This window comes from Polyodon spathula, unplaced genomic scaffold, assembly GCF_017654505.1.
Source record: "Polyodon spathula isolate WHYD16114869_AA unplaced genomic scaffold, ASM1765450v1 scaffolds_4018, whole genome shotgun sequence".
NCBI lineage: Eukaryota > Metazoa > Chordata > Actinopteri > Acipenseriformes > Polyodontidae > Polyodon > Polyodon spathula.
Genome location: NW_024475475.1, coordinates 1 through 5657, shown reverse-complemented (window position 1 = coordinate 5657; position 5657 = coordinate 1). Strand labels below are relative to the sequence as shown.

The following is a 5657-nucleotide window of genomic DNA, read 5'->3' as shown; positions in this document are numbered from 1 at the left end:
AGCATTGAGTTTATAGTGTCACAATACTAGAGACATTGCATGCATTATGGAAGAGATGTCACCTTGTGCAGTTTGGGTGAAAGGACTTGCATCTTCACCAATCTATATTGTGCACACCTCATACATACAACACACAAGACCACCGAGCAACTACATTAGCTTTGACCAGGCTGTTATTATTCAAACACATCAGGAAGACACAGCGAGCAGTTTGTCAGTAGACTGGGAGTGCCTCTTCAGGAACACGGCCAACAGGACAGCACAGGAGAGAGCCAGAGCCACAGCGGAGACTGCCAGCACAGGGACAGAGGAGCCCGAGTCTGAGACAGGAGACACAGAGGGTTTAACAGGACAGTGCAGGAGGAAAGCAACAGCCATTGAAGACTCCAGAATAGCAACTCTGCAGAGAGCATCACTTAAATTAGATCTACAAGTACAGAAACCTATGGGACTGGAGGACATACTGGTGCAGTGTGGAAATCGGTTGTAGCCTAGTCATTCAAGGCTCCCATAGGTTTCCCCAGTACTGATAACAGTCCAACACTATATACACATAATGGAACACTACATCACAGTACCAGTAGCAAGTCTTTCATTTGTAATATGTAGGATTGAATTGTTAAAGAAATACCCTTTAGATTAACAGAAAGTTAAAGCAGGCTAGCCCAGCTCAGTAGCATTGAGAGCTGCACTTACCCTGCACTTCCACAAGCTGCAGGGGGTGGTACAGGGATTCCTTACTGAGCACGACAGCATGGTCTCGGGCCACATGCACCACGGTCAGGGGGCCGATGGTGATCTCCTTTACATGCACTCGGGGGTCCTGGCCAGCTACACAGAGGGGGAGAGACAGGAGGGCAAGGTTACTGGCATTGCTGAAACCAAGTCATGCACTGGTGATTGAGCTACTCCACAATGCAACTCCATTGAAGGGGAGCACATGGTCAAAAAAGGTTAGAAATGCTTTAGCACTGGCAGAGTCACTGGAGCCCATTTTCTTCTATGAGTCTCATTTCCAGCTTGGCTCATGCAGATGTGGAAGAATGAAACAAGTTGTTGCTGCTTCCTGGTACCTGATCCCCTTCATGGGTTTAAACTCTCACCAATGGTCTAGCTGCAAATCAGACCAGCTGACCTACTGCTACTGCAAAAGGTCAGTCATTAAGTTGAATTTGAAGCACTGGTTTGAACATCTTTAACTCTTTACTGCCCTGTCTGTTCCCATACATATTTTCTCAATGTCAAGCATATGGGACACTGGGCAGCAAAGGCTTAAGACTGAACTGTAGTTGCAATGACAGTATTTGTGCAGCTTGGTTAGAGTTCCAGTCCTATGAAGAGGCCTCTGCCAGGCTGGGTGTTCACACAGTACCTGGATCAAGAGGAGCTGCTCTCTTGTGCAGCCACTTTCCTCCCCAGTCAGCCTGGTTGATCCCAGGCAGGAATCCCGTAGTTCGCCACATGCCTGGGAAGAGGAGGGAGGAACCGAGGTGTCCCAGAGCAGGAGCCAGCGTCACAGCACCCACACACTGCAGAGGAGCCGTCCTCAGAGACCCACCTGGAGAAAGAGGCACAACATGAGGGGGGCAGGATCACAGAGAGCCAGCTAGGATTCAAGGACTGTGCAGAGGCACAGAGCCATCACTGTCCCAACACTCAAGGATTGGTACATTCAACCAGGGCACACAGGGAGGATTCAATATTTCTGCAAGAGGATTTCAAAAAACCAAACTTGATATGAAAAGTATGTATGATAAAATTCACACAGGATTAGAACAGAGAGCATGGGCAAGCAACAGGGCAACCTAGCATCTAAATAGATTTTTTTTTTTTTTTAAAAAGCCACACACAACCCCAAATCAGTGTGAAAAGAGGACTTGCAATCAACAGGGCCACCACCTCTGAATGTCGGAAGGCGTGTTGTAGAGCTTGCACTCAGGGAGAGCTGCAACTGGGCTACAGAGGTAGACTGGCATGATTGCAATGGCAAAGTTCATCCCACAGGTGCTCATCTGAATTGATGCATGCTTGGGTAGACCGGTCTCCTAGAGACCATCACAAACAGCATGGTGGAATAAGGGGGCAGGGTCTGGATTTAAAGGCTAGTCTTCAGCAGAGGATCTGATCACTCTTGCACAGCTTACCTGTTGGTTTGCTTCTGGTAGGAGCAGGCCTTGTTGGAGGCATCAGCTGGTTTGTCAGCATTGACTGCCCTCAATGTGCAAGTCACATAGATCCGAAACAAGAGGGAGGAGGTAAAGAGTCATAATGGGAATATGGTCAAACCGTATAGCATATCAATGCACCAGAGAGCAAAACTCTAATCATAGTATACTGTGACATGTTAAAAATGACCCAGGTCTAGCTAAGCCTTACCAAACTCCCGGAATCCCCCTGGAACCTGAAAGCAGTGATGTCAAAGCGCAGCTTGTTCAGAGCAGGTCTGGTGAAGGAAGAGGAGGAGTCTGGAGCCTTGCTATCCATCAGGCAGCTGGGAGAGACAAGCAGGAGGGGAGAAGGGATTACACCTCCAACACACAGCATTCAAAACAGGGTCAATAAAGCAGAGTGCAGCACAAGCCGTTGTGTAAAGTAACTCCAGTTCTCACCCAAGCTTGTCCAGAACGGCGTATCTGGCCTCAGAGTCCTTGTTGCCGCTCAGGGTTGCGATGCAGCTGTCAACGTAGAGCCGCAGGGGCACGTGGTTGTCAACGGCAACAGAAGCCTCGATGTGAAAGATGTCACCCAGGTAGATGACATTGGAGACTCTGGGACCACTCCAGTTATCTGGAACAGGAAGCAAGTAGACACATTATACAGAGACCAGCATTAAACACACGATACAAGAACCTCTACTACAGAAAAGAACACACCAGCAAACCTTTACTACAGGACCACTCCAGTTATCTGGCAGAGGAATTGTGCACTGGCAACAAACAGCTGCAGGAACCCTCCATGCCAGGGGTGTGCAATGAGTCCTGGAGGGCCCTTCCGCTCCAGGGTTAAACAAACTACTTCAGGGCCTGGATGGAGGTTTAATTACAGTTTAGAACAGAAACACCAGTAGTGGAAGACCCAGCTTAGGTCACCCCTGCTCCATGGCAGACTGGCAAATCACCACCAGGGTGTCCAATGCAGACCCTTCCACTCCTGGGCTGTGTTCCAACCCTGTTGTAAATTGCTTCATTATACTGCAGCCTATGCACCACATGGGGAAATCCTATTTGTATCTGTTCCCACGGAGTTATAAAATAAAGGTGGTTGCATAAATAGGGTTCTTAATGGAAAGATAGGCAGTTTATTTTATTAAACAGTCATACAAGCAGCGATGTGCAACTATGTTGCAAATTTAACACAACTCTATACAGACACACACAAGCTGCCGCAATCCTGGAGCTGGATGCTGAACAAAACCGTGCTGGCGACGCTGTCGGAGGAAGTGGCCGAGCAGCCCGCGGACCCCACGCTCAAGTCGGCGCTGTTCACCAGGTAGCCGATCCCGAACAAGTCCCGGTTCACCGTCACGACCATGGCGTCTTTCCTGCAGTCCAGAGTGACCGAACTCGACAGCGACAGGTCAGCTCTCTCCTCGGAACGAGGGGGGGCTTCGCCTGAAATGCCGCTCTCGGCGCAGGAAACGACTGCGCTCCAGGAGGCTGCAGGTACGGCGCTGCGTTATAATCCTGCTGCTCCGGCCAGTTCCATCCAAAAGCGCCGTGGAGCTGCACCAGTAAAATCAAAGCGAGCGAAAGCGCTGTCTGGACACTATACTATACTCACCGGAATCAATGAACGTGTTAAACCTGGCTGGGTAATTAAACAATTATACACAGACACACATTCAGTACGGTAACATGAGATTAACTCTTCAGAAAACTAATGAAGGGACTATTAGGAAAACAGAATCAGAACATTGTTCTTCTGAAAACGATCATTTTCTGTGTTTACATGACTTTGAATTATTATTTATTCTTAGCAGAGCGACTTAATAATGTTACAGAGTATCACATTACAAATGATCACATTACAGATAAGAGCAGTTATAATGCACAGTAAAATCAGTAGAAAGTAAGATCAAATACAAACTGATCAAAATAAAGAATAAATAATAAATAATTCCATTTAAGAGCGAGTTCGACCGGGAGCAGTTAACTTACAGTAAAAACATTCGCTCACATGAGTAAAGTCCAGTAAGAGCACATTAGTAGTGTAATGGATTGAACACAGGGGGTGTGTTCCTCCTCCAAAACTATTTGTAAATAGTTGTATTATCATGTTTAATGTGTGTGTAATGCAGAAGAAAGAAAGTGTGTATACCACCTTAACTGGGAAAGTTGTGATGATTGACAGCCTACAGCAGCGACCAAAGTCCTGCCTGCTTGTCGTGATTTGAGGAGAGGACGGTTAGAGCAGATCAGGGAAGGAGAAGGGAGAGGACGGTTAGAGCAGATCAGGGAAGGAGAAGGGAGAGGACGGTTAGAGCAGATCAGGGAAGGAGAAGGGAGAGGACAATTAGAGCAGATCAGGGAAGGAGAAGGGAGAGGACGATTAGAGCAGATCAGGGAAGGAGAAGGGAGAGGGCGATTAGAGCAGATCGGGATTAGAGGGAGGGAAGGACAAGAGGACGATTAGAGCAGATCAGGGAAGGAGAAGGGAGAGGACGGTTAGAGCAGATCAGGGAAGGAGAAGGGAGAGGGTTCCAATCCACGGAAATGTGCCCTACGAAGTGCACTGCGAAGGGCGGAGGTGGATGGCGGCTCTCTTAAGGGGTGTTCCCATCTGTAGTGAACAGAAACTGCTCCCTCCGAAGAGCCCTTCAAGCGGGCGCTCCCGAAGTGTGCAAGCACTGTGCCCTCCTGTGGAAGAGATCCTCTCTTCATAACCCAGCATATGGAGGATCATTTGTGCCAAAATAAAACTAAATAAAATTTGAAATAAATAATGAACTAAATAAATAAATAAAAGACAAAATAAACACATAAATAAAAATATAAATGAATATAAGCTGGTATTTTGCTGTACTAATGTAACAAACTGTGGGTTATTACTTTATATGAATTATCATGTTATGATAGAATGCAAGAATTGTTTTTTTTTCTGTAGTGGTGTACTTTTTTCTTTCAAATAGCATATATCTATAATCGTCTGCGCGATGTATTTGATATAAAATATATACACTATTGCAGTTTTGCTACAGGATACATTAGTTTATCTCTAATGTAATCACAGTTTTAAATATAGGCTGCTCCTGTTTTCATTTATGTCTCAAATTCTGGGCCGCTTTGGTTTTTAGATCATTTTCGAATTCAGCCCATTTTTTGGGACTCAGTGGACAGCGAAGTTTAAGCACACACCACCATTCGACCCCTGCATGCACGCACTCACCACCACGCGACCCCTGCACGCACGCACTCACCACCACGCGACCCCTGCACGCACGCACTCACCACCACGCAACCCACTCACCACGCACGCGACCCCTGCACGCACGCACGCACTCACCACCACGCGACCCCTGCACGCACGCACTCACCCCCACGCGACCCCTGCACGCACGCACTCACCACCACGCGACCCCTGCACGCACGCACTCACCACCACGCGACCCCTGCACGCACGCACTCACCACCACGCGACCCCTGCACGCACGCACTCAC

General features: G+C 47.8%; 1 pseudogene; it reads right to left on the bottom strand.

Moving 5' to 3' along the window:
* Positions 1-214: 214 nt before the first annotated feature.
* Positions 215-3770, bottom strand: LOC121312587 (annotated as a pseudogene).
* Positions 3771-5657: the final 1887 nt, after the last annotated feature.